Source organism: Coptis chinensis, chromosome 1, assembly GCF_015680905.1.
Source record: "Coptis chinensis isolate HL-2020 chromosome 1, ASM1568090v1, whole genome shotgun sequence".
NCBI lineage: Eukaryota > Viridiplantae > Streptophyta > Magnoliopsida > Ranunculales > Ranunculaceae > Coptis > Coptis chinensis.
Window position 1 is genome coordinate 79,907,543 of NC_141456.1, and position 9,801 is coordinate 79,917,343.

The 9,801-nt window shown below is 36.4% G+C and overlaps 1 pseudogene; it reads right to left on the minus strand.

Annotated features, from left to right (window-relative positions):
* Positions 1 to 1,965: 1,965 nt before the first annotated feature.
* Positions 1,966 to 5,668, minus strand: LOC147525356 (protein MITOFERRINLIKE 1, chloroplastic-like; annotated as a pseudogene).
* Positions 5,669 to 9,801: the final 4,133 nt, after the last annotated feature.

A 9,801-nucleotide genomic window follows, 5' to 3' on the forward strand; every position in this document is an offset into this window, starting at 1 on the left:
AAAATATAAATTATATTTTTTTTTCAAAATCGTCCCCATACCGTAACAGCTATATCCGTTACAAATAAATGTTGATTGTTGTTCAATGACATTAGTAACAGTCATAAGTGTGACGAATGGCATGCATCGAATAAATTTCATTCGTATGGTAAGTGTTACAAAATGTGAACACTAACGGATATAAGTGTTACTTAAACTAATGTCACTAACGGATATATCTGTTACAAAATTTTATGCAAGTGACTGTAACACCCCAAACGTAACGATTATAAGCGTTAGTAAAAATATTAGTAACAATTATTACCGTTACCAAACTTCCTTTTTGGTGTAGTGATACTTATCTAATTCCTATGTTTCAAACCTTACTCTCAATGGTCTTGAGGTATGGTATAGTAATGAGTAAGGAATCAATCAATCTACCTCTAGAAGAGGGGAGAATATATAAAGAAACAATTTATAATTAAACCCTCTGGATTTTGGTGAGAGAAAGAAATGTTTTTGTTGATTTTAGTTACTTGAATAATAAAAACTATAACAAATTATTTAAAACAAAAACTATAACTAATGATTTAAAATGTCTCCCTCATCTCTCTCTTAAAAATGTTGTTTTGATTACACTACATATTATCTCTATTAGGATTAGTCTTGGCATGGTCCATCTTGTTGAAACTGTTTCCTACTTGGGATTTGGTGAAAACGTGAGATAATTTCGGTAGTGATGAAGTAGGTAAATAAGTTTAAATTAGGGAATTAGGGTTAGCTAGGGACATTTGTCAAAAACACACATTAACAATATTCAGATCGGGTTTGGTCAAGGGCCTTGAGAATGTTTTGTAGATTTGATCTCCCCACCATGAGCAAAATTTCAGCTCATTCAAATAGGGTCACAGTATTGACACACTACTACAGAAAAACTCATATACCACTGTTATTTACAGTGGTAAAAAGCCTTTAGCCACTGTTTTCATACCGTGGTAACAACCACCGTGACAAATACTTCTAGCAAAACCGTGGGAAATAGTACCTCTTATATACCACGGTTTTGACTGGTATTAGTATTTCCAAACCGTGGTTAATAGTCTAAACAATATGCTCTATTTGATTTGAACCGTGGGGAATAGTGATGCTAAATACGACGGTTGGATAAACACCGTGGGGTATATAAACTACTTATACCTCGATTCTTACCAAACCGTGGTTTATAGTCATTTAAAAAAAAATTAAAAGCCCCTAATTATTTAATTCTAATCATATTCATTCAACCTGCAACCTGCCTTTTTCACCATATATATCCACACTAGATTTAAAAACACATTGCTCAAATAAACAATTCATAGTGCAACACGAACAAAAGAAATAAATTTAGACATCCAACACGAAGACATTGAATTGCTAAAAGAGTTTTGAACTTTTTCGAGTCATTAATAATGAAATAATCATCCAAATTTAGTTGTTCTATCAAAATAATAATGACCTAACTTGTTCCATCAATCAAAATAGCAATCTATTTGTTCCATCTAAAATATCAAAAAAATGGTGAGACCAAACACCAAACCTTAACTGGAATGGGTCAAAACCTAGCAAAGACACAACGCTTGGCTCGAACGCTCCATTATGCTGGATGAATCTAAGAATTTCAAGTCGAATAACATCAAGTTCCTCTTGTGTGTATGTATCTTTGAGGGATAGATTTGTTATCTGCACTATCAAAGATCATAGAGTAATATAATAACTAAATAATGAAGATTACCACAAAATAGAGAATGCTAGTGTATGACGACTTATACCTTATTTTCAAAAGAATTATCTGAACAAGCTTCCATTATTTCTCTCATAAACTTCATTACGTAATACCTACACTCTTTACTATTGGCATGTGATTGCTTGGGGGTTTGGTGCCTGATAGTGTATCTTTAGGAACCTACCATACCATTTTCGGTTTACTATAAACAGAAGTTTAACTTATCATGAAAAATGTACCTTAGAAGTAAATCTGTAAGCACCATGCCTGGAGATGTTGTATGTACTCCTACCTTCGACCACTTGCAGTCTGTCAAAAGTGATGCCCGAAGGCGCCTTTATACCGCACTTGGTCGAACCATATCTACAAGTCAAAGTAGTCACAACTGAGTGAAAAGCATTAACAAATAATAAACAATCTTAGATATATGTTGTCAAGCACGAGGCAAGGCGCTAGGTTCCCAAGTAGCGTCTGGGATCTGAGCCGCCTCGGCTACACCTTCAACAACAACTTGAAACTTGCCGCCATACTTTTAGATGCTAAGCACAAACACTGCTGTTTACTTTAAAATGAATAAAATTAGATTAAGAATGAACAAGAATAGAGCTTACACAGCTGTTAAAGGGGTACTAGAACCTCCAGATCCTGCACCATCCATGTTAAATATGTGACCTCCTTTTTCATGGGATCTCATCACCCGCATGGCTTCTCATGTGCAAAGCAAAGACCCAACCAAATTTGTTGAGACAATCTATTCATACAATCATGATGTATAAAACTATGTCAGTTAAGCACCACCGGCCCCTTTGGGAAGAATAAGTACACTTAGTAACTAAAGTAGACCATCCGTCTCAGTTGAGAAAAAAGCCAAAATCCTTCATATCATGGAAAGCAATGGTTACTATTTAGATTTATGTCACCAATTTTCTTAGCACATTAAACATATGGTCACTAATTGATTAATGGCATTGGACCTTTACTATTACCACCCCCTTTGCGGAAGGTGATAGAAAACCACATTTCTGGAACAAGCAGTACTCAGATGAATGAATTCAGAGAAAAAGAAACACCTGCTCAATATCTTCATCTACGAATTGCAATAAGGATCTAAAACCTTTATTGGTGCCAGCATTGTTTAGCTGTTGAAAATTAGCAAAACTAATTAATTAGAAGAAATATAGGAAGAGATGATAAATACATTGCAATAGATAGACAGATTGAAACTGCCATAGACAGATAGACAGAAAGAAAAAGATGAATAAGCGAAAACAAAAGTTTTCAAAACAATCTTTGAGCTATAATATTCGAATGTAATTGCATAACCAAAGGAATCATTCACAAGGATATAATTATAAGAACGCAGTTTCAAATCGGGTATAGCATCAAATCAAACATAATTAGTATTCAAGTCACAAAACAATGAAAAACAGTTGCATAACCAAAGGAATCATTCACAAGGATATAATTATCAAGAACTTGGCACCGATCTCCAATAAGCAAGTACTTTTATGTTTTAAATTGAATCTGGTTGACAAACCTAAAAAGACAATGACAATTATCTTCAAGCATAATACTAGACAAGTACGACTTCAACTGTTTAACAAATTACCAAGAACATACTCCCTATTTCCTTCTTTTGGTTTATATTAAACATAAAACAGACTGAGAAGGGAACAACAAAAACAAGAAGAAGAAGAATAATCACAGTAAAATGAACATATCAGTTAAATTGAAAGTAATTAAAATTTCAAACTAATCTAAGAAATCTTACCTTCCAGTAATGACAATATTTCTTGGACCAACCTTATAATGTTCTTCCAAAACCATATTGGAACCAATCATCGTTCCGATTATAATTCCCCCAAGCCAACTATACCATATCAAAGTATCCAATTGATTGTTCCCACCTTCAAACAAAATTCACACAAAACTTTCTCAATCCAAAAATTCCAAATTATTGTAAAATGTCCCACCAAATTATGAAAAATTCAAACCTGACAATTGAAATCCAAATTGCAAGTATGACTCCAGTACTCATCATAGTCACAAGATATCTTCCAACTTGAGTAGCACACTACAATTCAAACTTAACCAACAACAAGTTTATAAGCAAAATAACATAACAAGCATATTATCCACAAATCTTACCGAGAAGAAAAGCCATTGCTATCGCCCCTGCTAACGCCCCGCAACACACACTCTCAAATGGTTCCAAATGACCTTTCTTAGTTTTAGCCAACACTGCGGCTTTCAAATACTCAAACGACGAATAACTCAACACCCCAACAGGTAAATTCCTAAGCAAAGTCAGCCAGATAACCAAAGATATAAACCACCCAATATCCCGTCTTTCTGTAATATACTCAACAAAACTTGCCAAGACCTACCCACCACACTAGCTTGCATCCTTTGAGTAATAAGCTCTTTCGGCACCATTACAGCTGAAGACACAATATTCCCCCATTGCACCAGCAGTTGGTGGAATTAAAACAGATGGGTATTTACTAAATTTCGATAAAAACAACTTTCCAAACTCACAAGTACCAAAATAAATTGCAGAAGAAACAGTTGAACCAACAATTACTACAGAAATGCCGCTATAGAAACCCAATATCCCCTTTGCTTGGAAAGTTTTCACAATGACATCTACACTTCCTTTGTAAATTTGAGTTGCCCCTTTGGTTTGTAACTTTGTTTTAATAGTGTCTAAAGGTAAAAGACAGACATAAGTAAAAGCACCAGCCATACCTCCAGTTGATGAACCAATGAGTGCTTTCTCAAAAGTTGTAAAGTTTTTCATCAAAGTTTGAATCTTTAACTGCTACCTTCTCTTCCGTCGAAGGTATTGAGCGTTCATTCCCTACCTCTCTAAGATATAAGGTTCATGCCGTAAAGGTACGAGGACTAATTAAGAAATAACGGCTGATCATGACGCGAAGAAGGGGTAAGTGGGCGGAACTGAGATTTAGCTCTTCCTCTACGTTTGACTACATCCACAGGAGGAATCAAACTTTAGTTGAAAAGCCAGGAGAACAGAACCACAGGAAGGGAGCGGTCGGTAATCAATCTATGTCTTGGACTCCCTTTAGCAGTGGGGTTAATCCAATTTTTTGATTTGGGGGTAGAAATTTTTTGTTCCATTGAAATGGAAATTGAAGAGAATGTGATATTGTTGTTTGGAGGAGATAAGAGAGTGTCGTTGAAATGAGTGAAAAGGTTGTCGAAATTAGTGAGACTTTAAAGGTAGTAGCGCAAGAAATGGGTTTAGAGGTGGAAGACCAAGTGATGCAGAGAGCTTGTTCTTCATTTTTGAAGGTAGGGTGCGGTTTTGGTAGGCTGCCTTTTTCCACGGTATCCAGGCTATTTTGCAAAACATTCGCCACCTTTTTCGTTGAAACTGTGGGATATATGAATACCAAAGCACAAATTAGCTGATTTTGAGTCGTTCCGTGGTATATGGCACTTTATATGCCACTGCTTTATGAGACTAGTGGTATTTGCTTGTGCCGAAATTAGAAAAGCTGTTCTTACCGTGACAAATGCCCTATTAGCCACTGTTATTAGTGAAACCGTGGGATATACTCTTTGACCTACCGTGGGGAATGAGCCTTTATGTAGTAGTGACACCCCTATAAATGGGACTAGCACCCATTTGGTAAAAGGGTAGTGGAATAATGGTTATTCCACATATGTCCCTTCTTCATATGGGTTTACCACCCCCCCCCCCCACCAAGCACCCCACCTTTTTTTGTTCAAGTAGGCACCCAAGTTTGAAAAAAGAAATCCAAACCTTATATTTCTCATTCTCATCCGACACTTTTCCTCCATCCCTTTTCTTGTCCTAGCGAAACCAAACTCCCGCCATTTTCAATTCCATGAAAATTTACTTCGTTAAACTATGAGTGATGAAAATACCACGACAGCCATATTCCGCCAACAGAACAAACCCACGACACAAGGGTGCCGCCAACAGATAACACTGACGGCAATCAACTGCCGTAACTTATTTTTTACTCGAAAATTTCTGGTTTGACTCTCGGTTCATACTTTTTGGAACTTCCAACCAACCAAATTTTGAAACAAGGAAGTGGAATGTGTTGGGGGAAGTTAGAGTTGGGATATTTGCCAAACAAGATATACCCGTTGGAACTGAATTTTCCTATGAGTATAACTTTGAATGATATGGTGGTGCTAAGGTTTGCTGCCTATGTGGTGGCGTGGTGATCCCTTCTGTTATGGTTTTCTCTGGGCAAAGTCTCGCAATTTCCAGATTAGTCTTTTAAAAGAGTCGAGCAATGCAATCTTATTGTTGCAGATTATAAACCGCTTAATGCATATCTGGTTTTATTGCATGGGCATGGAAAAATCATATTGCTAATTAGCACAATACTCGATCTCAATACGATTTGGTTCACATGGAAACTTTTGGTGTAATTTATGTATGCAAATGCTAAGTTGATTTGCGATTATCTTTTTCGACACTATAGTTGTGATACTAGAATCCCGGAAGTGTCGTATCTTTTATATGCATGTCGATGTACCTGTTATTGTATAGTTAATACTACAATCTAATACCATCTCAATATAAGGATCGAAAAACCATGCTCGATCAGAAGGAAGTTGATGCCAAATGCATTTATTTACTCTACTGGAATTCCACGGCAAGCTGATGTCGTCAACAGAACAAACTTGCTGTAAGACCCCTATTTTATTTTTACATTATTTTCGTAACAATATTTAGTATGTCTGTATTTGATTTTATTTTCTAGTCAACGTGCTAGTATGTGGGTTTGAATTTTGATAGAAAGAGAAATGAGGGAATACCAAATAGTAATTTTGAATAATGTTAATATAGGAAACTAGTATTTGAATTTTGAATGTTGGGTATAGATTATCTTTAATTTTCGGAAAGTTTTAAATAAGAAGGAAACAAGATATTAACATAAGGAACTTAATAGATATAATACTTTTAATAGAAAATAAGATTTCCATAGTTAGGAATAAGGATATTTAGTAAAATTGGAAGTTAAGCAAAATATATGGTGTCTCCGGAGAAAGTAGTTTTTCTCAAAAACACTAACATCACACTCAAGCAAAAACGAAGAAGAACGGCGGATTTTGCTAGCTAGCTGGGATTGGTTCTTGCATAGTCTTCTTCGATATTTCTTTTTCACGATAACAAGAGAGGTGAGTAGTTTAGTTTCATTTTTCTCGTCTATACACAGAGATGACTTTACTATAGTACCACATTTACTATATGTTTTCCGTTCATTTTCATTTTCCGCTCATTTTCTGTTCAGCAACGATTCTTCTCGTTAATGTTAAAACTTGTTAGAATTATAGAACTGTCGAAACCCTTAGGTGGTTGTGAAGGGAGGCGCGAGCTCCCTAACCTCCTCCCCTGTAAATATTCAATACTACGATACTGAGGGGTTGGATATTGTATTTATTTTCATTTTTTTTTTGGAACTATTTTGTTTGTATTGCGGGTTGGTTGTTTGATGAATGGTGGTAGGGGGCAAGTTTGAGAGTGGTTGAAAGCTTCAAGAACATTAATGGCGGTCGGATCTAAGTGTTGAGAGGTGTTTTCGAAACTAAAAATTTGGGGTTTCTTGGTGAAGTAAAGTTGTGGGGTTTTTCACCCACACAAATTTCGATGGGTTAGTTTTAGGTGGTGTGTGAAGGTTTTTGGGTGGCTGGAAGCTAGCTGTTGGTGCTGGGAAGGGGATGACCGTGAGAGCGATCTAGTGCTCCCGGTCGGTGTGTAACTTTTTTGATCTGGGAATAATTAGTTGGGCCGGACCACAGCAGTTTTTGTTTTGGGCCAATTCTTTTATCTTTTGTTTTGGGCCAGTTTAACATGTTTATGTGGGCTGGTCCATAGAATGTTAAGTGAATCACATAGGCCGGGTTAAATAATTTTAAGGTCTGTTTCGATTAGTTGGACCAAATCAGTTTATGGGCCGGGGGTACGACTTAAGTTATGGAACCGGGTCAGCTTAGCCAAGTCGGTTATGACCAAAGTTTGATTTGTTTTAAATATGGGTTTGGGTGAGGACCAGTTGGGAGGACCATCGATTAGGATTGTTGACTGTTGGGTTTGACTGTTGACCCGTTGACTGTTGACTTTTTCCAAAATGTTATAGATTGAATTTTACGGACAAATCCGACGATAGGATGTTGGTGACACTTATATAAACTTGTTTGTCAGTATCTAATATAGATTTAACGTTGACCTTGTATGAATATTAGCACGTGAAGAGAGAGAAATTTTAAGATGCATAGATGATCAGTTTATGGGCCGGGGGTACGACTTAAGTTATGGAACCAGGTCAGCTTAGCCAAGTCGGTTAGGACCAAAGTTTGATTTGTTTTAAATATGGATTTGGGTGAGGACCAGTTGGGACCACCGACAGATTAAATTTGATCGTTGGGTTTGACTGTTGACCCGTTGACTGTTGACTTTTTCCAAAATGTTATAGATTGAATTTTACGGACAAATCCGACGATAGGATGTTAGTGACACTTGTATAAACTTGTTTGTCAGTATCTAATATAGATTTGACGTTGATCTTGTGTGAATATTGGCACGTGAAGAGAGGGAAATTTTAAGATGCATAGATGTATACATTTGAATAAATTACGTAACGAAAATCCTATAACCTAGCTACCACAACTCATGTGATTAGCCCTGTGTAGGGCGTGTGCAATTTGATTGGCCCTTCTGGCGTTTCAATGAATCTGAATGGCCCTTCTGGCGTATCCGAATAGTGGCTTGATTATTTCGTTCACAAACTTTAGAACGAGACGCGCGTTATTTTTATGCCGAATAGTGGCATTACTCACATAATGGCTTCCGTGTGAGGGTTACCCAATATGCGATATCCTGCTTAGGGTAGTTACGCACGGAGTGGTCCAGTATGTGAGGGGAGACATGTGGGTGTACATGTTCGGCGTTGGGTAACGATTTTGGCAGCCAGATATACTAGGTAAAACATAGAGACGGTGTGTTATTAGGGACACTTGATAAATGTTACTGATATGATATTTTCCTTAGGTGTGGTTATTGATTTAAGACTGTCAAGTTAAGCTTCATTTTATGCTATGATTATTACAAATTGCTTTGCAGGAGAGTATGTTAAACTAATTATTCTTGCAGAGAGGACTCACTCTGCGATAGAGCATGCATAAATGTAAGTACTAGGATACCATATGTTTGATTTACTCTTAGTTAGAAGCTAAGGTGCCTTTATGAAGGAACTGACTACCTTAAGCTAAGGTGCCTCGGTGGAGAAACTACCTGCCATATAAGGAACGAAATTTTATGTATATCTAAATGGTTTTTCTAAGGCTACTCATATCAGCATTATTTATAATGCTGACCCGATTTGTATGTTTGTTAATCGGGTGTGTTCTTATATGAACATAGTCGATCAGCCTAGACAGGGTTAATTGATGTTCGAGAAGGTAGTGTGCTACTCGTGATTGATGTTAGCATTTATTTTTAATAAGATGTCGGTTCATATTTCCTCAGAGATGTAGTGGAATTTGCTGGGGACATGTTTTAATTTATTTTATGAATTTTTAAGTGAAGAAGTTTGTAACTTAATTTTGATTGCAAGTTTTCATAATGATAAGTTATTGTTAACAATATTTTATTATTTAGATTTTTTCCGTATGTGTTATTATTTTCTTAAGGGTTATGTAATAGATTGGGTATTTAGGTTGTTGTCACATCTCGGATATTGAGGAGTCGAGACCTCTAAAAAACTAGTGGCTCTAATACCATGTTAAATTGCCAATTTCTCCATAAGCTCGAACTTATGTGAATGGTCAATTCTATTAATATATTAGAGGCTCTCATATATGTCAACAGAACAAATCCACGACACAAGGGTGCCGCTAAAAGATAACACTGACGACAATCAACTGCCGTAGCTCATTTTTCACTCGAAAAGTGGGGTGTTTAGACATATCCAAATATGATGTTTTTTTTTGCGAGGATGATTTACATTGTGAGCAGATCATATCCACCAAAAATCAAGTCCTAATTCATTTTG